The sequence below is a fragment of the Sebastes fasciatus genome, chromosome 6, assembly GCF_043250625.1.
Source record: "Sebastes fasciatus isolate fSebFas1 chromosome 6, fSebFas1.pri, whole genome shotgun sequence".
NCBI classification, from domain to species: domain Eukaryota; kingdom Metazoa; phylum Chordata; class Actinopteri; order Perciformes; family Sebastidae; genus Sebastes; species Sebastes fasciatus.
In genome coordinates, this window is record NC_133800.1 from 6,838,762 (window position 1) to 6,862,987 (window position 24,226).

General features: G+C 40.6%; 1 protein-coding gene across 1 annotated transcript in view; it reads right to left on the bottom strand.

The window, feature by feature from the left end:
• The window catches only part of LOC141768885 (homeobox protein orthopedia B-like), a 70,087-nt gene that overhangs the window by 6,958 nt on the left and 38,903 nt on the right, over positions 1–24,226 (bottom strand). The window lies entirely within an intron of this gene.

A 24,226-nucleotide genomic window follows, 5' to 3' on the forward strand; every position in this document is an offset into this window, starting at 1 on the left:
TTTGTGGAGACAAATCGAGGAAATAAATAAATAAACGAGTACAGATGGATTTAAGCTCCGTTAGTGATCGGCCGCTTTAACTCCCATCGACTTTTCATCACCGCGTGCGCAATTAAAGGTATTTAGGCCTGTTTGGTTCAAACAGACTCAGACGTGGTGGACCCTAAACGATTGTGCCCCCTTTAGCAGAGGTCCATAAGTAGGTCTATTATACAATTAACAGGACAGCCATTGATCTGCGCCCTGCTCGCACTGCTCCAGACAGTGCTGCTGCTATAGAGAGGGCTTTTGGCAGATGTCAGGGTGAAGCCGCTGAATGGACCACCAGCCTGGGACTAAACAGGGTGCTTTGCAGCCGCACAAAGGAGGCGTCCGAGCGAGTATACCTCTCTCTCTTTTTCTCTCTCTCTCTCTCTCTCTCTCTCCATCTTTCTCTCTCCTCCTGCAACACATACAGGCAGCTCATCTTTTATGCTCCTCAACCGCAATCTGCCGGGACGTGGGGAAGTATAGCCTGATGTGGCACAGCGTGAAAACCTGTGGAAATGGACTGGTGGTGCATGGTCCACTGAGATGAGGAAAGCTGTGAGCAGCTCCCGAAGGTTCAGGAGAAGCAATCAGCAGCAGCAGCAGCAGCAGCAGCAGCAGCAGCAGCAGCAGCAGCAGCAGCAGCAGCAGCAGAGGCTCGATCCGTTTGATTCAGACGTGTAGAGACCAGGAGAGAGGAGAGGAGAGAGGAGAGGAGAGGGTCTGTGTTGCGAGTTTGTAAGGCCAACCCTGCGTTTGTGAAGGGCTTGAGCCAGGAGAGACGGTCTGTATGCTCTGGAAGCTGTTTGATTTCCAATTAGAGTGAACATGAAGACAACTGATGGAATACGAAAAATAAATAAATAAAAACTTCATTGTTGAAATTAACTCATTAAGGTCAGAGATCATTTTTTTTTACATTATTATTATATTTTATTTTTTGCTAAAATACTAGCTCTTGTGCATTAATACAAATATTAATTTATGATAGTTATTTAAATTACGAATTAAGTGAGTGTAATAATACATTGCATTAATTTAATTATAATTAATTCATTATCTTAGGTTTTTTTTTTTAAACATTATTTTTGTTGTTGTTATTAGTAGTAGTATTAAAAATCATGTTGGGTATAGTAATTCTTCTTTATTTCCTGTTTTATTTCTATAGAAAAATATAGACCAGATAAATAATTATCATACAGATTTTTATTTTATTTTAAAAAAAAATATTGGATTATTATTCTTGAAAATATGCATAGCTTTAAAGAACAATGCAAAAAAAAATCTAAATCATTAATATGGACGTCCTATTTACATAACATAAGGCACGTGTAGTTATTGTTGACTATATCTGAACGATAAATATTGATATTGTGGTTGTGTTGCAGTGAAAGCAGCCCGGATGAGCAGACATCCCCTCAGCTGTCCGATCCTCAGCCTGTAACTTATTGCTGTAATAAGAGGAACCCACTTGAAATGGGTCTATGTCTCACTCAGCCTCCCTAACTGGACCGCATCAATCTTCCCCAGTAAAAAACACACTCACATACAATCCTCCCGCGGGTTAATGCGGCGCATCTGAGTGCGGAACGGCTGTTTACACGCGAGGAGACACTTTTAATGGAAGCGCACCAAAAACAAATGCAATTTTGTAGAGCAATTTCGAAGATCAAGAATTCCGTGTCCACCCTCTCCGCGCTTTTTTTAGCAATCAAACTGCGTTAAATCCATTGCTCATATGTGTGGGCCCTTTTTTGCAGAACAGGTTAAAAATAATACAAGTAACAGAAGGCAGATGCTGCAGGGATGAGATCCTTTACAACCACAACCAACAGTGGAACATGGACCAGCTGCTGGTTTCTCATGCTCAGGCCTATTGCATCTGTATTACGCATCTGCATTCACTCAGTTATAGAAATCTTAAAGGAAAAATCGATTTACAATCTGCAGAAACGGCTCTATAACAAATCTCACACTAGTAGTTTTGTGCAGGTGATTTCATGACAGCCAGAGGAATAAGGAGACCGATAAGTGCGTTGCATCCGAGCCTGAGAAAGATGCAGAGATGCAGAGAGAGCCACAGACACAAACCCATTAGAGGCTCCTCTTCTCCGGCCACCCAGCCTGCAGGCTGCACCACCCGGCGCATCTCATGCCCCAATTAGGCCCCCTGCCCTCCGCCTGCTCTCCGCCTGCTCTCCGTTACTGCGTGATCTGCTGGACAGAACGGTAATCACGCCTTCAAATAAAATAATCAGCAAAAGAAGAGCCATTTCCTTAATGAGGAAGAGGAGGCGTGTGGCACGCAGAGCGCGCGGTGTGGTGGCGGCGTGAGTGCGTGCGCGCGTGTGCTTGGTGGTGGTGGTTATTAAAATAGCAATGAAAGTCACAATAGGTGTCATTAACGCAGTGGTGTTCAGAGTCTCTGCAGCAGCAGCAGCTTTAAAAATGTCTCATTACTCTTCAGGTGTTCTATGTTTAGGATCATTTTGTAATGAAGAGAAACAGCCGGAGTGAACAACAATATAAAGTTGAAGGCATGTGTGCTTCATCTGCATTAAGTTCAGCACCTCATGCCAGTCAATATTAATCATAAAGGTGGAATGTTTCAACATGTTTACTGGTTCAACTTCTCCAACGAAATGTGCATTAATGATTACACAGCATCACTTGCCCATGTATGTTATATAGGGTGGACTTCTGTAGCTCTCAGACATCTACTGTGGATTTTAGAGGAAAAATCAGGAGGTTTGTTTTCCTCCATGCTCCCAAAAGACCCCATAGTAAATTTATCACCACTTTACACAGCCTCATATATCAGAAATACACACATCTCCACTTAAACTCTCAATATAACCACAACAATCCTGGTTTCCTTTCCAGGTGAATGCAAAAGGGGATAAAACTGTACCATGTGTGTGCTGTTGTGATGATTTAATGACTAATAATAGCTCGTTCTCCACAAAGAGACCATAAATATTGACTATTCAGCTATAATTCTCTTAGACGATTAAGAGAATTTAACGTTTGATTAGTCACCTAATTGACTAAAAGGTGGCGGCCCTGAACGTCACACACAGTCACTGGAAGTCCCAACAACAAAAGGACTAGCGGGGCTGCTGATGCTGGTGGTTAATATGCATGTATATATATACCCAAATCATAGAGTATAATAAGTTATATCACTGAAGCTGGACCTGCAAATTTTTTTTTGTAATTTCCCAAATGTAGTTTAATTTATAGGATATCTATAGACCTTTTCATTGCCATTCTGTTGCTAGGGAGACAGCTTTGGTCAAAGTTATTAAGCATTAACAAGCATTGCAACAGGAAATACATTGGGCCCATTTATAATGTTTATGTTGTCAAGTTTAAAAAGGTCTATGGTGACACATTTCTACACCTTTGAAACTGAATTAAATCCTTCAAATGTGTGGTGATCAATTTGAAATCAAAGTTGTTTTTCTTTCTGTCTGAAAACTGGACATTTTGGAAATTCAGGGTTTAAGGCCGACAGCAAAACAAATCTCCTCTGAAATGTGTTTTGACAGCTTATTGGCTGAGAGCATCTACTGAGGTTTGCAATACAATTCTGATAAAAGCTTGACTCCACTTGGTCATGAGCGCTGTATGTTTTCATTATACTGGCAGCAGTGAATGAATGTGCTTTTTTTTACCTGTGTTAATTTAATTTCCCTGCATAAATACCTATCTCAACTTAATCCCATTTAAAACAGAAGCTAGATATTTAATAATCTATTGTATTCACAGTCTGACCTCAGTCAGCTGTCCAACAGATCTAATTCCTTCTCCTCCCCGACACCTTGACTTTCCCTCCAGTTCTGCTCCAGCTATTAGAATATGTTCTTTCTTAAGTCCGGTCATTAGTTAGGTCCATTACTGTGGCTCCATCATTAGGAAGCTGTAATGCATCATTGAAGGTAATGAGTGCCTTACATTACAGGTGCCAGCGAGCCTCAGACACACTGAAATGAGACTCTTTTCTACACTGCAGCCTGAAAACATCTCCAGCTTTACTCATTTTAAACACAAAAAGTGAGGTATAACGAGGGCTAACCAATGATCAATGACACAATGATGTAATATTTAATGCATTATGAAAGAACCAGAGAGAGAGAGAGAGAGAGAGATGCTTTGTGGTAACGTAGAGGATTAAGTAAAACATCATTGATGATTTAATAGATGGTGAGAATAAGTTGTGATTACTCGAGTAGCAAACAGACATACACATAACATATTCTCACACACACACAAACACACACACATAGCCTATACCTCCTGCACACACTTGTGCTCCTAAAACACCAGATAAAAGGGGAGGACTTGGGTCAGTAGTGTCTCTGAGTAGCTTGAAATTAGAAACATGTGCTGGTAATTATCAAACTGCAGCAAAGCCACGTCATGCAATTTAATGCCTCGGCAAATTAAAGAATAAATGGGATCAGTCTCTTTGACCTTGCTCACTCCGACTTGCCGAACTTGATCTACCTGATACTTCAAGTGTGTGTGTGACTCACTCACTCTGAGACATATAGAGGCGCACACACACACACACACACACACACACACACACACACACACACACACACACACAGGCCAATGCATATGCTGTAGAGAGAAAGAAAGATACAAGTGCACATAAACACACATCCTAAAAGTGAGCTATTGTGTGATGATGGGAACAATGTGAAAGAAATGCAGTAAAACTTATATATAATATAATATAATATAAAATAAATGGAGAAAGCACACACACGCACACACTTGTTGTATTTCTCTGTTGTCTCCTCGCAGCTTCCTCGTGTTTTCTACTCACCCAGCCAGTTCAGCTCGTCTTTCACATTCTCCCATCCATCCATTCTCTTTATCCTCCTCTCCTCTCCTCCCTCTCTTCTCTCTCTCTCTCTCCTCTCTCCTCTCCATCCACTCCGCCACATTTCTGCTGCTTCTCTGCTAAACACCGCGCAGCTTACCCCTCCCAAGATTAATTGATCATCAATTTAGCTCTAATTTGGACCAAGTCAGCTGGTAAATGGGGCAGTTTTCCCTGATTGTTAGTGAAATGTGTGCAAGTACATTGATAAATTTTGATTATTTATCAATTACAACCAAATGAACTAAATCTATTGAATAAATTCCAGCCTGATTGCCATAATAGAGTTTGAAAATATGGCTATTGATAATGATTCCGGCTAATAGTCTTTTCCGGCCGTGGTTGCCGGCTTGTCGGAATGACAACACAAAACTCATTTTTCACAGAATCAGCTGAGTGAGCGCGAGGCCGATCTTTCATTAATCAGTCACATTACGGAGCTGATCCGCCGTAATACGAGACGCTTTCCTCACAAAGACTCAAACACTTTGTCATATTTTATGTCAATTACCAGTCATTTGGTTGTGTTCCATCAAGACATCATGTAATAGTTAACATATGCTAAGGTAAAGCTCCCCTGTCCCGCCCACTGGAGGATGCCTCTCTGTGTATGGAGGATAGATAGATAGATAGATAGATAGATAGATAGATAGATAGATAGACAGACAGACAGGGAGGCTGATCTGATGATGAAACGTCCCTGCTCTTAATTTCTTATTTTCCTGAGCTGAGGCGCTTATGGGAAGGGTGGAGCTCGGGCTTTTTTAAATGGACCTGCCACCGTGTTTTCCCAAAGTTAATGGAAAAGCAGCTTGCTGGAAAATAGGAGAAGGGGAAAAAATTGGAATTAGGTTCAGAGGCTTTCACACACAATAACAAGGGATAACTAGGAGCCAAGGGCCCATTTCAGCACATACATACAAATTAAGGCTGTCATATTCTCACAGCCTCACGCCATTAACTAATACTTTTTTTTATTTAAAGGTGTGTGACACGTTTGCTCGATCTGAAATCATATTAAAAAAAAACTAAAATGACAAAATGCCATTAGATATAAACCATGTAGAAATGGCAGCATGAAATATTGCTCAGTGATTTGATCTTAAAAACCTCTCCAGCCCGACTGCTGTGGGAGAAAAAAAGGGGGAAGGATATCAGCCTTCCTTTTTAATCAATGATATGAGCCCCTCTGCACCAATTATGGCTGCTGGAAGCAACTTAATGATCAGCATTTAGACTGGGCAGGTAAACCAGCGCGCTATAGAGCCAACACAGGGGCCAACTGCAGGTGAATTAACCCAGTCCACATCTAATATGCTGGTGTCAGCTCTGGTTAGTTCATGGCTAACTGGGGCCTGTATTGGCAGTGGCATAGCATCCAACGTTGTCTCCCTCATATGCCAGCAGGCAGCTATCTATAATCGATGGCCACTTTTAATTGGACAGGCTGTCTGTTAGTGGACACCGAAGGTTACAGGAGGGGGGGCATCACTGTATTTACCACGTGATGGTTATTGTGGATAAATAAGTCGGGGACGTCGGTGGTAAAGAGCCAATCAAGGCTTTCTGCTGTTGCATGACAGTCAATTATATTTGAGAATTTCACACAGTGACCCCTCAACAATGTATTCCAGTCATAAACGATGTGATAGGCATGGGAGATTAAATTCATCAATATTTTCTTTTAAATGATCCAAACTAGGCTGAATTATTTGTCTGGTGTTGAGCCACTGTGATTGATCAATTATTGCAAAGGCAATGCCATCATATTAACTCCACAAAGACAATTCACAACAGTTAACTATCTTACTCACAAATTGTTTCCAGTGCTACAAAAATAAAGAAACCACCATTAACACAAATGTAATTTAAGCCTAATTGAACTGAGTGGGGGCCTATTATATCTAACTCATTTTCAGTCCTCTAAAAAAATATATAGGTATATTAGATATGGAATCAATACATTTGGACAGAAATATCTCCACTAATGTAGTCAATAAATGAAATCAGACGCTATTAGCCTCATTTCTACACCGAGGCAAGGAGGTCAGAGAAGAGGAGGAATGTGAATTAATTCTCTCTAAGCCGGAACGACCTACTGATGCTGGGTTGAAAGGCTTTTCATTCCGTATCCACACATACTATTCATTATTTCCAAAATGAACTCCGCAGAGGTAGGCTACACTGCCCTGACTAATAGGCCTAAGTGACTTTTCCTTTATTTCGCCTCTTGATTTGAACCTCTGGAGGTGCGCGAGCCCGCGGCCACGGTTTAAAGATATCAGCCAGATGTGCGGCTGCATACGTTTAAAACGGACCTACATCACTTGGAGTATATAGCTGAGGCTCCATCAGCCTTAACTGTCCTTTCTCATTTCTCCCTCACGGTTGATGATCACTACACCCCCCCACCAACCCCTCTATACCCTGCTCTATTTTCCTTTCTATTTTATTATTACCAGGCCAGTATTTTTCAAAGCGCAGTGAGAGAGCTCTAGAAGCAGGAGGAGACGGAGAGGCCGCCGGTGGACATGCTGCTTTTGGCGCAGCCTCTAATTGATATTGAGCGAGCTGTTGGTGAGGAGCGCGCAGGGCCACTGCTGGCTAATCTATGCTTTAATCAGCGGCTGTAATGAGAGTGGCGGCACGCTCCGAGAGAAAAGAGACTTACAAGCAACGTCTGTCAGGGTCCGCGGGAAAATATTGGCTCTAATTGTCGTGATTAAAGAAAACTAGAAGACTTCGAGGCTTAGAAGAAGAAGAAGAGAGGAGAGTGCTTTCCTTTCAGCACCACCTGAGCTGAGCCCGCAGCAAAGGAGCTGTCCAAGGTGCTGAAGCTGCAGGTCACTGAAACCCCCTATAATAACCCTATAATAACCCTGTAACCGACACTGTGCGGACCCCTATGAAAATGTCTTTGCATCTCTTCCATTTCTGAATTCTCGTAATTATTGTGCACTTCATCTTACGGGAAACCTGATCGCAATTCTGTCGAGGTGAGCTAATCAGTGAACGAGGCTGCTATTGTAACGGAACAATCCGTACCGAAGGGAGAGGGAGGAGGAAGGCTCAGGCCGCAGACTGAATAGCAAGCGGTACATTAGTAGAGGTGTGTGTGGGAACACTGTCTAGCAATTAACAGGGCATTAGAGAGGACGCGCGCACACCCACTCACATGCATACACAAACGGTGCCATGCACACACGCACACACGCACATACACAGAGGCCTATCACATGACACAGCCTCATATATAGACACACACTTAGGTGTTGCATGCACACATTGTTGCAAGTGTTTAGAAACCGCTGCACAATATAATGTCATTTACAGCAGCCGTGTAATAAATCCAGCATTTGTGAAACTTTAGTATTAATTGTTGTCACTGTTGACACTAGAGGGCTGCGTATTGGCAAGAATCTGGCGATATGATATACAATTCAATATATTCTCATACTGTAAGCAATGCGATACATTGTGATTTTTTAAAAATATAATTTTGAATAAACTGTCATATAAAGAACACACCACCATACACATCACTACTTTGAGAAGGCATATTTGCAAATTAAAGGCCCCATAACTTGCTCATTTACAGGTTAATACTATTTTGGGTTTCTACTAGAACATGTTTACATGCTGTAATGTTCAAAAAAAACTTTATTTTCCTCATACTATCTGCCTGAATATACCTGCATTTACCCTCTGTCTGAAACGCTCCGTTTTAGCACATTTCAACGGAATTGCAACATAATTGCATTGCTTGGCAACAGTTTGGGTCCATGTTTACTTCCCGTCAGCTGATGTTATTTACATACACTGCAACAAGAAATAAACTGGGACACATTTAGAAAGTTTATGTTTAAAACCGTGTAATGATCTATATATTGTATATTTGTGACATCACAAATGGACAAAAATCCTAACAGCTTGTTTCAAAAGCGCAATTTCTGAATACACTTTTTACAATATGGGACCTTTAAATAAAGTATTGACTGAGTTAATCTATGCATGTAAACTATTCATTAAAAATCGATATTTTGAAAATCGAAACAGTATCACAAAACATAATATCGCGATATTTTATTTGATATTTTACACCCTCAGTTGACACTGTGTCAGAGGTGTTGATCCAGTGTTGAGAATAAGAATAGTAGTTTCAACAATAGCTAAACATTTTGAGTGAGTTGGTCTTCATTGCAGGTTCTCATTGCATGCCATCGCACATGTGTTTGTATGACTGACAGACAGAAAGAAAGAAGGGAGAGAGAGAGATAGAAGAAGAAAAACAGGGCAGCCGAGCGCCATTTTATACCCAGAGCCTCAGCAAAGCTGTCTGACAGTCTGCCTGCGGCTGAGATTAGCCTCATCTATCCGGTGTCAGTGACGGTCGTGTCCAGAAAATCACAGCATAAACGGGTCTGACTGAGGGGTGAGAGAGAGAGAGAGAGAGAGAGAGAGAGAGAGAGAGAGAGAGAGAGAGAGAGAGAGAGAGAGGTCAGCGGATTACTCATACAAACAGACTGAAATAGACTGCGGTGCTGTGGGAATGTGCGTGGAGGGGTGGATGGAGGGATGGAGGGATGGAGGGATGAATTGGGTTTCCATGTGACAGAAACAGAGCACACCTCAGTCTTCCCGGGCCGGGTCCACTTCCTGTCCCCGGTGCTAACACTTTGTCCTTTCATCAATCACACCTGCATGAATTTATATACAGTATATAGCCTACTGTATGAACCAATGCACACACTCAGACACGCACACACACACCTTCTTGTTTTCTTTTTGTGTAAACAACGCAGTTGATGTGTAAGCACACAGCCTGTATTTCAAACAGATAGGTCGTTTTTATTATCACATAACTGAAGAGGGATTTCCCCCACAACAAAATGAGATATCCAGCAGCCCACAAAAGTGACACGTTCTCTAACAAAATGATTGATAGCACAAACTGGAGAGAAATCATGGCACTTTTTAAAGGTTAGGAGGCACCTGCAATGATTGGCTGACAAAATGATTACACCTGCACAAAGTGGCTCCTGTAAATTTAAGAGATATGACTGATGAACCCGTTGTTGTTATAAATGATACTGGGCTTTTCGTCTTATTTAACTGCAATCATTTGCAAAATGAAGCGACCACTGGGAAATTTGAAATTAGATGTTGTAAAGTGTGAAAATGTGTGAGGGGGGAAAAAAAGCTGGGGCTATAGGTTAAAACACACACTGTAAATATTATCTAACAGAAATTTCACTATAGCAGGCATTTTCATAATCAAACCAGTACTTTTATAGACAATTTTAAAGGTTGTTATTCTAATTCATAATCCCAAACATGAAGGCTAGTAGAAATAAATTACACAGATTTTAAATAAATAATAAATACTAAAATAATAAATAATAAAATAATAAAATAATAATAAATACATTGCATTTACCTTTATTTTTACAATAACATTTTGCGTAAATAATAATAAATACATTGCATTTACCTTTATTTTTACAATAATACTTTGCGTAAATAAATTGGAAAACAAATACTGGAGCTTTTCCCTCTTTGTCTCTCTCCATTTGTAAAGTGTCCTGCTGGACGCAGAGATGGAGATATCAGGAGCGATCGTATTTATGAGCCTTTCTGACAAATAGGCGCAGTTCTGCTTCGCCGGCGCGCGGCCTGTTTACATAGAGCAGCTCCATTTCAGCGCCAGGGCCGTTTATGGACCGTGTATGTGCGTGTGTATTGACATACGTGAGCGTGCACGTGTATGTGCGTAGTCCACAGATGGCCTGGTGACCTTGGGACAGGGTCACCTGTGAGGAGGTGATGCATCCCGGAGGAGAGACAGAAGATGAACCAGAGCTCCAGCAAAAACCTTCCCAACATGCGCGAAGCCGCTGAAGTTTTGAAGGTGACTGAGCGTGTTTTCCTCCTCATGCATCTGGAGATGCGCGTGTTTTCCCCTCTGGTGCATGTGGAGATGCCGACGTCCTGTGCACGCACCCTGCCTCTCCTCCACGCGCTCTAACTGCCTATTATGGCTCTTATTGGAACGACCCGGAGTTATTTCCTTTACAAATAAAGTGCCTTTGAAAGAGATTAGAGAAATATGTATGAATTTCAGCTTAATTTGTTTGATCATTCCACATTACAAAGCAGCGCAGTGCTCAAATGTGATAACAAGTTTTCAGTTCCTTTCATTATGTAAGAGAAATTAGGCCTCGGTAGGGTTTCAGTGGGGCGCGGTGGTCCCTCGGATGAAATGTAATTTGTGGGGAGAATTTGTTGTATCTGTCACAAATATCCCCAATTAGCCGCGTAATTATTTGAGGGTTTCTGCAATTACAGCTTAAACCGGTAAAATTGAAGCCGTAGCGGTCCCTAATTGGTCTAGATTTGATATTTTGCATATTTGCATAATGAGGAAATTGGGAGGAAATTGTGTTCATCCATTTGTGAAAAATTCTATGAATTTTATGAATCTGAAAGCCATCCCCTTGCGGTCGGTGACTTTGCCTCAGCTCCCAGAGGAAGCAGGGGCGGGGGCGCGCACCGGGCACGGACACGTCTCCACGTGCGCTCGAGACGCACTCAGGGTGAACGCGAGAGCTTTACAGTTACACTCTCTGCAGGAAATGTTGCAGAAATCCAGGCGTTGTCAATAATAAAGTTAATATATATATATATATTAAAAATATATATTTTGATTGATATTCAGTCCAAAAGCACAATATTACTGCAGTGAGATGAACAAGAATATACATTTGTGATGAAACCTATGTAATGGAATTGACTTTAGGCGTCTGATCAGTGATTTATTAAGCATTAGCAGGAGGGCCCCGGTTATCTTTTCAGTTAACAAACAATATGGCTGTATGGTTTTATTAAGAAGTCTTTGATTTTGTCATTAGGTTTATATTAGATAATTCATCCAGATTGGTCTGTGAGACTTAATTATGCATTATCACAGTGTGCTGATTGATATTGAGAAAGCTAAGTGTTCTATGTAATTGGTAATAAAGAAGGTAATTTTAGAAATTTGTCCAATCAGTAATGATTATGAGGCTGTGAGTAGGTAATGATGTTAACCCTAGTTGCCTCTTACACAGTCCACCTCTAGCATATCAACTATTAAATATAATAAGCTCTACAAAAAGAGGAAATACCCTGTTCACACACATTAACACTATTAGAAATATTAGTTTCTAAAGTTAATGAGAATTTAAAAAATGAGTTCAAGACCTCAGGTACGGTTATACACTTCAGCTCTGAGGTGTTTCTTAGCTACAGTATTACATGAAGGCTCCAGCTGGTGATAGTGGAGTGTGTGTCCTCCTCATGTGAGGGCTTCAGCCCGCTGAGAGCCGTAGATCAGACAGCAGTAAAAGAGAGACGCTAAGAGCACTGATGAATGTCTCAGAGATAGATGTGTTAAGTGACCTTGGTACATTACACTCTCCTTCAAAGCCACAGCAATGAAGATTAGTATAGTCTTATCTCACCACGCCAAGTCTGCTTGTGTGTGTCTATAGGCTGTTTCTTTGCCACTTTTCCAAGAATGGCTTGCTTTGTTTTTACAGGAATGATAACACTTGAATATAAATGTGTCAACTTATATATTTTTCCTTTTTGTGTGCATGTACTGTATAAAAATGTGTATAAATTGTATACTTATAATTGAAATATTTTGAGAATGGAAGTGAGTGCTTAACTGAGCCAACATTCAACTTTTTAATGTAACCAACAATGATTTTTTATCATTAATTAATCTGCTGATTATCTTTTTAATTAACCAATTAATTGATTGGTCTACAAAATGTAAAAAAATGGTAAAGAATTTTTTTTTTCTCATCACAATATCTGTCTGACCAACAGTTTAAAACCCAAATACATTCAACCTATAGTGATCATCAAATTTAGTCAAATTTAAGAAGCTAGAAAAAAATAGAATATTTGGCAATTTGATTTCATAAATGACTGAAACGATGATTAATTTTCTGCCCAATCGACTAATTGTCGCAGCTCTATTGTTAAATGATTTCTTCTTAATAGCAGTATAATGTGGAAAATTCTTTCAAAACAAAGTTGTAGCTTGTGAATAGGTCACGTTTAAGCTACCGGTATACAGTATAAGGTTTTTACCAAACAGCAGTTATTTGAACATTTGGCTCCTGGAAAGAAAAATTTGGATTGAGTCCGTCAGCAGAGACCCTGAATTACTGCGACCGTGGTTTTATTAAGAGGGAAGAAAGCAAGCCAAAAACAAACACAATCACGTTGATTTATGGGAGGGACATCACACAAAATATCCTTCTTTAATATTCGCAGGCAGCTCATAAAATAGGCTGCATAATAATTTCACCATTTCATGGGATATTAGACCATAATGACCACAGTCCACCCCTCTACACCCCACAGCCCTACAGGCTACACACACATACAGATATACACCTCAACCCCTGGGCAGACCAGTGTCGCCGCTAATTTATAGGTGAAAATGAAAGGCGAGCTTAATGTAATGGCTCCTTACAGCCGTGAGATATTATTCGCACCATCACTCCATCGGCTCAGAAAGAGGAAGATTTGGAAACAAGAAGGAATGTGGAGTAAAGGAGAGAGCAGGTCAAAAGAGAGAGAGAGAAGGAGGGAGAGAGAGAGAGAGAGGGAGATGGAGGCTAAACACCTCAACACAGGGATTGGAGGGCTCACAGCACACATTCGTTTTCTTTTTTTCCAGGAAAAAACAACAGCAGCCATGAATGTGTTCCCAATGAATCTACAACTACAAGCCTGAACAAATAGAAATCACACACACACACACAAACACAGCAGCAACAACAACAGCAGCAGCTGAAACTGGCGTATTCTACTCTTTGAGTTAATGGGAATAAAATACCTCAGTGGATGAGTGCAGATGTGTTTGATACAAATAGTCATTTTCCTATTTGCTGCCTCATTGGGCATGATGAATGATGGAAGTCATGGAGGCGGTGTGATAAATGGCAGCACCTTGGCTCTACTGCATGGCCTATTGATTCTCCTTCTTTATTACCCCTCCAACCCAGCTGGCTGCTCTGCCCCCCCCTTACACACACACACACACACACACACACACACACACACACACACACACACACACACACGCACACACACACACACACGCACAGTGCTCGCCGAGTACAAATACACACGTGCGTGCAGCCATGTGCCCGGTGAATACACACACACACACACACACACACACACACACACACACACACACAAAGCATGCAACACATGCACATTTGGAGATACACAGAGCAGGGGACGGTGATGAGAGGGAGCAAGAAAAAGAGGCAAAGAAAAAGTAATAAGAGGTTGGAGGAAGGGTGAAGAGAGCATAGCAGAACTGTGTTTTCATATGTGTGGTTTAACAAAGCCATGAGATGGAAATCTACATCCAGAGGATGAAATCAAAACATACAGATGACTCAATTAAAATGGTTTTGTAAAGGCGATTTAATCTTCCTGAACATGTTTGGTTCATTTATAAAGCCCAATCTGTCAAAGACTGAATAGTTTGATGAGGGATTGGCCTGTGTGTACAACGCCATCAGTCACACAGACAAAGCGGGCAGGATAAATCAGTGATATGACCATCTACTGAGCTCTTCATCACGAGGTAATGAGGGTAATATCCTCCTCTGCACAGTAACATCACAGCAATAGACAAACAGACGAGCCCTGACTACCTTAACTGTCTCCGCTGTGTATATTCACACACTCACATAACTGTCAACAAGGTGGAGTGATGTTTGAGTAGCTGTGACATTCTGGTGTGACAACATGTGCAGAGGTGAGCCAAGGGGACTACTTCCTGTTGGACAGCAGGAAGTGACACGGGTCAGAGGGGATGAGGTTATAGACGTAACTGAGGAGAGACAAGGCCTGTCCGAGACGAATCAAGGTAATGTCTTTATCATCACCGTCGTGAAAAAAGAAAGAACACCAGTCCTTTTCCTGGCTTTCTCTCTCCAAAAGGAGTATACGAAGAAACAGAGAGATCAAACCGCGCTGACCTCTCAGACTTCAATTTACCTGCTGCATCTCCTTGACCTTGAACCAGAGAGATAATAATTCAGGGTCTCGGGCAGGTGATAAATGGTTTGTGTGCATGTGTGCACGTGCATGTGTCTCCGAGTGTGTCTATATCTAATTCACAAAACAAATGGAGAGGCAGTGAGCTAGACAAACAGAGGCAAAGCACACACACATGATTAAAGCACACACCTGCTACTTGAGTCGGTGTTGTGTAATGTACTCGAATGTAACACAAATTGCTGTTTTGCAATTAAGATCAACTTTGTTCCATTAGGCTGCAGAATAATTGAATCTTTTTTTTTTGGTCTTTTGCATTATGTTGCTTTCGACTTTTCCATTATTGGGATCTAACTGTCATCAGTGCCGCTGTGGTTAAATGTGGTGGTTTTACTACACTGAATGTTCTTTTGGTACCACTTTCTTATAAGGCACCTTTAGTAACTAATGGCTTTACTAATGGTTAAATAATAATTTACTAATGTTTTATAGATCAGTCACAAGCCATTAATGAGAACAAGTTTTGAGTTGCTAGGTTGTGAAAAATCACTTCGGTTGATATATATCTTTTCTTTTTGGTAAAAATTTAGTTATAGTTGTTAGTAAAACATTAATAAAAACCCACAAGTCTCTCACTTTCGAATAAACCATCAAGTCTGCAATTAATTTTTTTTTATTAGACCCTACTTAATAAGAAAATATAACAAGGCTGGAATATAAAAAGACTCCATGCAACTAACACTTCAGTAATATTAGTATTAAAAGCAGAATGTGCTTAAAGTATTGTGGTGGCAGTTTCTGTAAAAACAAGACACAAACTGTGGTCACAACCTGTCTTTCAAGTAAATTTAATAGAAGCACCTGCAGATGGACTCACGAGCACAGTTACAGAGTGAACTGAGGCAAGCGAGCCCTGAGTACAAAGAGTATAGAGTATTTATACAGTTAAATCATAACACGAAGATAAGTGCAAGGAATACAAAAAGAGGAACAATAGAAAGTGTATGATTGCGTCAGCACACAGCAGACACCAGAGCATCACAAGTCATAACAAGTATCTCAGCAATCTGTTGTTTATGGCGACAGTGCCACTAAAATGTCAGGTCACTGTCTTATGGTGACGCAGCTGAACATGTGAAGCCTTGAGATAATCTAAAGATACACTTTCTTACAGCAGATATGAAAATTGCCATTACAGTATCAAAAGTAATAGAACTCATAAAGTATTACAAAAAAATGGTGGTATAGTATTATATATTATATTATTGGCTTATTCTTACTGATATACTATGTGTGAGCAGCATTACTGTTGTTGTTGTTGTTGGTGGTGGGGGGGGATAATTTTAACTATTTTATATACTGTTGAGTAGCTTAATATATATAACATTGAATAATATCTTATAAGCTCACCATGTTTGTATTTAAAATCCAAGTCTGTAAAGTAATTTTAAAGCTCTCAAATAATTATAGTGGAGTAAAAAACGATATGTTACCCTCTTATTGATAGTGGAATAAGTATTATGAAATGGAGATACTCAAGTAAACAACAAGTACGTCTAATTTGTACTTAAGTCAAGCATATGTACTGAGTTACATCACATTACTGCTAAATTAACTTAAAGGTGCAGTGTGTAGGATCTGGCGGCATCTAGTGGTGAGGTTGCAGATTGCAACCAACTGAAACTTCTCCCGCGTGCCAAGCTGTGATGACCCTCTCTGCCTGCCAGTTATGTGGCTTGTGTAACTGCTTTGTAGGAGAACTAGGTGGCCGATGCAAAAATATGAAAACGTGAATGGCCCTATCTATTTCCATTTGTCCGTTCTGGGCTGCTGTAGCAACATGGCAGCCAGCTCTGTGAAGAGACGACCCGCTCCTTATGTAGATATGAACGGCTCATTCTAAAGTAACAAAAACACAACTATTCTTAGTTTCAGGTGATTATACACCAAAGAAAACATACTTAATAAAATTATATTCCATTTCTGCAAATGTTACACATTGTTTATTTAATATCAATATTTTGTTTACAGATTGGCAATCCTAAAATTCTTCTTATTAATGGCCTATAACAAATCTCTTATGCATTAGTATTTATTTATTAACCATTAATAAAGCCATTAGTTATTTACAAACTGTTTATAAAGGGTGTCTTATTATAAATAACCTTTTTCAGTAAAATCCCCACCCCCACCATTTAGTATTTATAAGTAGTGTATAGACATATTATATATATGGTTTATAACACACTATAATGTATTGTAAGCAGATAGGATTGTTTATTATTGTATTTGTCAACAACTGCAACTGTGGGCACCGATAAGAAGAGGCTGGCATATGAACAGATTATGAATATATAGTTAATAGGGCTGTCAAAGTTAACGCAAAATCGTTTTAACGCCACTGATTTCTTTCGGAGGTTGTAGCGGTCTCCGTTTTAAAGCTAGAGTGAAGATACCCGAAGACTGTCGTGAAGGAGGCTAAATAACGCTCCAAACTTACGCTACATTTTGGTGAGGAAAAACTGGCAAGGCCATTTTTAAAGGGGTCCCTTGACCTCTGACCTTAAGATATGTGAATGAAAATGGGTTCTATGGGTACCTACGAGTCTCCCCTTTACAGATATGCCCACTTTATGATAATCACATGCAGTTTGGGGCAAGTCATAGTCAAGTCAGCACACTGACACACTGACAGCTGTTGTTGCCTGTTGGGCTGCAGTTTGCCATGTTATGATTTGAGCATATTTTTATGCTAAATGCAGTACCTGTGAGGGTTTCTGGACAATACTTGTCATTGTTTTGTGTTGTTAATTGATTTACAATAATACATATATACATATATTTGAATAAAGTAAGCATATTTAGCCACACTCATGTTGATAAGAGTATTAAATACTTGACAAATGTCCCTTTGAGTTTCATTTTGAACAGATAAAAAGTGTGTGATTAATTTGCAATTAATCATGGACAATCATGCGATTAGATATTTTAATTGATTGACAGCCCTTATAGTAAAACACAATTGTAATAATAATTTAAAAGAAGTTACAAATGTTGACAAATATTGTCTATTAATAAACACTTAATAATGTCCTTATATTTTCTTATAACTACATTGTAGTGTGTTATACACCATTTGTTAAACTGATTGATTATAAATGCTAAATAAGTAAAAAGTAATATATAATATTTTTTTGGCTGTATGTATATTACACATGATGACATAGGTCAACACAGCTGGATGAGGTCACTCCACCAACAGTTTCTTTTTTTTAATGCATTTTTGCTTACATGTGTGTGTGCATGTGTGTGTGTGTATGTGTGTGTGTGTGTGTGTGTGTGTGTGTGTGCGTTTAGGTGCCATGAGCATGTGCGTGTACATGCACAGGCATTGATGGCTTCCACCTCACGCTCCCTGCTTTAAAAGTCCATTTGGACTCCTGCCTACAATCACCTTCTCGTCGTCGCTGTGGTAACGGAGCCAGGCCTAATTAGTATGCATTATCAATTAACAAACTTAATAGCCGGCAGATTGATTAGATCCTCAGTTATAGGGGCAGAACTCAGGCGAAACATGGAATGAAAAATAATCATACGCACAGGCTTGCATGCCCACTCTCTCCTACTCTCTCTCTCTCACACACACACACGCACACACACACACACACACACACACACACAGCAGCAGCTCACCAACCTTCTCCTCCTCCTCACTTGTGTAATTACTGTATGCATATGGCGGTGAGTGGATTGGGAATGAGGCAGTGTGAGGTTTTAAATAAACCTTCAGCTTATAATGAGTCAGGCCGCCATGGCTAGTTTAGCTCTGATTGTGCTCCACTCTAATGAATGACAAACCTTTTCCACTGCACATGCATGCACACACACACACACACACACACACACACACACACACACACACACACGGAAACTGTTTACTGTGTATCAATACAATAAAGACGTGTGTGCAGGGTGTGGAGAAATGTATAGGGTGCATCTTTCACTCCCACAAACATCCACACATTCATCGCCATGCACACACACACACACACACACACACACAGTGAGGATGTAATCAGGCGTTAGGTTTACCCTCCTATCAGTCTAATGGAGGTTAATGAATGATTAGGTCTAATAATTTTAGAGTGGAGCTCTAGCTTAGCCGCACGATGCATCAAACGCTCGACAGAGTGAGAGCGACAAGAAACAAAACTCGCCATCAGTGTTGTGATAGTGGCATGAAAGCAAAGGAGAAAAACTCTCAAAATGCAAATAAAACATTATCATTACATCACAACATTTTTTAAAATGTCACTTTATGTCCTGATCAGCAGTTGTGTGTCTGTGGTGCTGAAATGCTTCAGTTCAAAGTTGCAAATTACAGAGAAAATATTCTGCTGGTAAAATAAATGAGATAAGAATATTTTACATTTTCAAACTGTTTTTTTTTTTTTGTTTAAATAAACTAATATATTTATTTGAAACAGGCACAAACAGGGAATCAGACAGTGAGGGGAGAAAGCCTACAGCTTATCAAAAGAGTTGCACATTTTTTGACTTGCATTTCTTTTTCTGGGTAAAATAAAATATTAGAAATAATATTCCTTGAAATCATTTAATATTCAGTCTCTCATTGACACCATTATGAATTTTAAATTTACATATGTAAAGTCATATTCAGAGAAATAAATGTGACTAATTAAAAAATTTGTTAAATGTTAATTAATTAATTTAAAATAAAAACCTGTTCCTCCTAAATGATGCAGATTGGATCTTCATCGGGAATATAAATAATTTTTGACAGGTCAATGAAAAACGATAGATCTGACATCAAAAAACACACCGAGACAATCTCTCCACAATACAAGCCGTGGTATAACAGGCTTATGGATGTGTTGCTGACATGTGTACCCAGAAGAATGAAGATAGCGAGGCAACAGTCAATCAATCAGCAGAAGGATACTGGTTTCCCTCCTAAACCCTGGCTACTAAATGCAGGGCTATAGAACATAGGCCCCCGTATAGAACCAGTGACCTACCACATCAGTGAAAGGCCAATTCATGGGCATTAAAATGCAAACGCGCGCATATTTCATAGTGTTAAATTTTATGAAGCATTTAAAGCACCATCCCTCCAGTAGTAAATCCAAACGGTCTTATTTCCTATTCATAATATTCATACTCGCCACCTCTAAGCAGTGACATTAAAAATGTTTGCTTCTCCACCAACTTAGAGGTTGAAATTAAGCTGAGTTTGGCAGTGAAGACGCATACATATTTACACATAATCACACGACACACACACACACGCACACAGTGTGACTTTAGTGCAGATGTGCGCCTGGTCTCCTCTGCTGCATTGTGGCCCAGTTTGCAGCCATCTCCCTCTGATGTATAACTCGTTGTCCAAGCCTTAATGTTGATTTATTATCCATCCATAAATTAGAAAAATATGTTTGAGAATTCCGCGGCGCAGCCAGGCTCTGCGGACCGTCTGGGGATTGGCTGACGTGTCAGAGGCGCATATTGGCTCGCCAGGCAGCCTTTTGTTTCCCTGCACCAGCAGGCATTTAATGAGTGCTGATGGCTTAAGGTAAATGTGTTAGGACAGACAGCAACAACAGCCACAAAAACAGCCTGCTACATGGGAGAGATGGAGACCCACTAAACAGTACAAACCTGCTCCTTTATTTTACAGACATGCTAAACAACAACATGGTTTTCATTATAAATCATTTGGCTCTTTTTTTTGTGAAGAGTTTCACAAGCATTTGATGACTATAAACTTCATGAGCGGTGTCTTTACGCTACCTTAAAGACTGCTTTGCTAATTTTACAAAGCTTCAGCCTTCCATTCGGCAGCTCAATAAAATGCCTCTCCAGAGCCAACTCATCATATTAGCTCCAGTTTCAGCAGTATGCAAGCCTATTTCTCTCTTATCCTGCTATTATCAAATAAGGTTGATTATTACTGGGGATGATTCTCCTGCCGGTCCTGGCTGACTTGTGTACCAACATACATACTAATTTCTAATAAAGCCTCAGACATCTCTCGGGGTAACATGCTGCAGCACAAACCAGACTGTGCCACGCTCCTATCAGAAATGTTTTTGTGCAGTCCGCATTAATCACAGAAGTAATCACGGGTCAAGGTTTAATTTAGTGACATAAAAAGCTGCCATGATGTACGCCGCCGCCGCATCATCCCCCATTTATCCAGAACAGCCTCTAGCTCCATGAGACACACTGTACAGTGCATAATCAACACAGTGAGACAGAAACATCATTGTCATCTTGTCTTGAGCTGACACTGTCACTTCATTGTCATGGCTGTTAGGTCTGCTGTGCTGATGTCCTGCTCTACTGTTTATGTTACAGATGTTGCGGTAATCAGAGCAGCAGCGTGTGAAGGACTCAGCCTGCAACCCCGACCAACATCACGCCTGCAAAAGGTCATTGTGGAAATGCCGGGTGATGGTGATGGCTGGGATGGGATGAGACGTGGTTCCACTGAGATAACACGTTTCTCTCAAATCACCATCAGTGGCTCTCTTAAAGGGATAGTTTGGGGGTTTTGAAGTGGGGTGGTATGAGGTACTTATCCATAGTTGGTGTATTATCTACAGTAGATGACGCTCGGCACGGTCCCAGTTTGGAGAAACAGACACAAGTGCCGACACCGGAGCGAAGCAATACACTGCTGTGGACGGGGACGGCAGAAATATGTATTTTAGCCACCTAAAAGGAAAAAAAGCGGTTTAAGTTTACGCTATATTTTGAATAATTTCACTGCTTTATCTTGCTGTCAGACAGCCCTTTCCTTCTCCTTTCCAATGGGGAACTGAACTGAAATTTATCTCTGCTCTCTCCAAAGCCAGCAGACTCAGATGTCTAAAACAGTATAGATACGATTCACTTTCAGTTCAGTTCGCCGTCAGAAAATATTTTAAATATAACGTATACTTAAAGCTGAAGTAGGCGAGATTGGAGCAACAATGAGTTATGAGAAAGTTATTTTTATAAAACGGTCACTATATCCTGACAGTAGTACATGAAACAGGTAACCTGAAAAGAATCATGTGCCACTGTGTCCTCCGGTGTCCTCCGGTGCTCCTAACGGCATCTGCAAGATTTCTGCATTTTCTGCCGCGTCGGTGCCTGCTTGACACCAACTGCTACCATCCCTAATTAACTACGTCTGTACGAGGGACTACCAATGCTAACGGGGGATTTCCAACACCTAGTGACAATGTGGCAGCCTGGAGAATAACACTTCTCAATCACTGCCAAAGACATCAAGAGCTCCCAGCAAGCATGCTGATGCTGCAGGAACCAACGCACGGGCATCGATCGCAGGGACGTCCCACACCAACACACATGGACGTACTGAGGACAGATGCTGGACAGTGCTGGCTTTCCGATAGTTGTATTATCACTCTTTCCATCCACCACTATTGGTTTTGTGTTATCAGCCCTACTTGTATTAGCTATTACAGCTGCTGGACTGCTATTGTGGCTGCTTCTATATCTCTCTCTCTCTATCTCTCTCTCTCTCTCTCTCTCTCTCTCTCTCTCTCTCTCACTCTCTCTCTATCTATCTATCCCCCCAGCCGGTCTCGGCAGATGGCCGCCCGCCCTGCGCCCGGTTCTGCTCCAGGTTTCTTCCCAGTAATCGGGGAGTTTTTCCTGGCCACAGTGCGCTTGGTGGATCCTGTTGGGTCTCTAAACTATGGTGTACGGTCATAGACCTGCTCTATATATAAAGCGTCTTGAGATAACGTCTGTTGTGATTTGACGCTATACAAAAATAAATTGATTTGATTTGATTTGATTTGATTTCACAGACCGGAGGAAAACAAGCAGTAAGAGCTGATCTGAGGTCTGCTGTCCAGCTGCCGTCTATGAGAGCCGGCTGTCAATCACTCGCAAACTCCGACTAAACAGTCAAACTAGGCAGCGCTGATCAAATATGAATCATTATTATGTTACATTAATGCCTATTTCTTGTCCAAGTGTTTTCAGAATCATCTTGTAGTGCACGGTTTAGCTGTAAAATAACAAGGTTTGCGACGCCACCGTCACTGTGAAATCTGGTGAAGGAACGCCAAGTTCCAGTCACATGACCGGAGCACAGCCAATAGGAACGCTCTCTTAATGAAATGACCTGTGATTGGTCAAAGTCCCTGTCACGAGTAGATTTTCTAAAGCCTGAAAACAGAGCCATGAGGAGGTGCAGAAGTCTAGTTTTCTCTCAGAACACTTGAATTACAATATGCTGAAAGGTTATTATGGAATTTTTTTCCCAATGAAGCCAAAAAATATACTGCCTACTGACACTTTAAACAGATATATTTTTTTATAGGTGAGCCTTTCTTTTTGGGGGCTAAAATACGTTTTTCTGCCGTCCCCGTCCACAGCACTGTATTGCTTTGCTCTGGTGCCGGTGTTCCTGTCTGTTTCTCCAAACTAGTGCGTGCCGACCGTCATCTACTGTAGGTAATACACCTACTATGGATAAGTACCTCATACAACACCACTACGAAGACACCTGAACTATCCCTTTAATTCTTTAGATGCTCATATTTCAACCATAAACACACAAAAAACTGTTAAAAAACAAACAAACAAAAGCTTTACAATAACTAAATAAAATTATTTGTTTTGATTTTTTAGACGTTTACTAGCTGTCTCAATGTTACGTATCTTGTCTTGGTGGCTCAGTGACATATCAGCGTTCATAAAGCAATAATAAGGACAGTAAGGCACTCATGTGTGCTCCATGTTTGTCCATAATCCATTAACATATTTTAATCATCTTGTGAGAATTTTAAACCAATTATATTGCTTGTCACAACATTAGCTGGCCAGTTTACTCTCAAAATGGCTTTATCCATTAGCTGGGACTTTGAGTGCCGTTTCTCATCTAGAAAACAATGAATCGTTCTCGTAGAAATCCATATCGGTCAAGACACAATTGCTGTTTTGATGCCAGCCTGGGTTGAGGAAACAACTGATGAAGTTTTTTTTTTTGGGGAGGGTGGGGGGAAATGATGCCTGTGAGGCAAACTGTGAGCATTTATCCTGGGCCATAATGGGGTGCTGAGTTGCTGGTGGCGGCCATTGTTTAATGATCTCCTTGGGCGCTGGGAGTAAACTACTGCGGTAATCAGAAGGGTAAACTCAGCTATATTTCAATTTGGAGAGCCGCTCTTCCGTTCAGAGAGGCCGCTC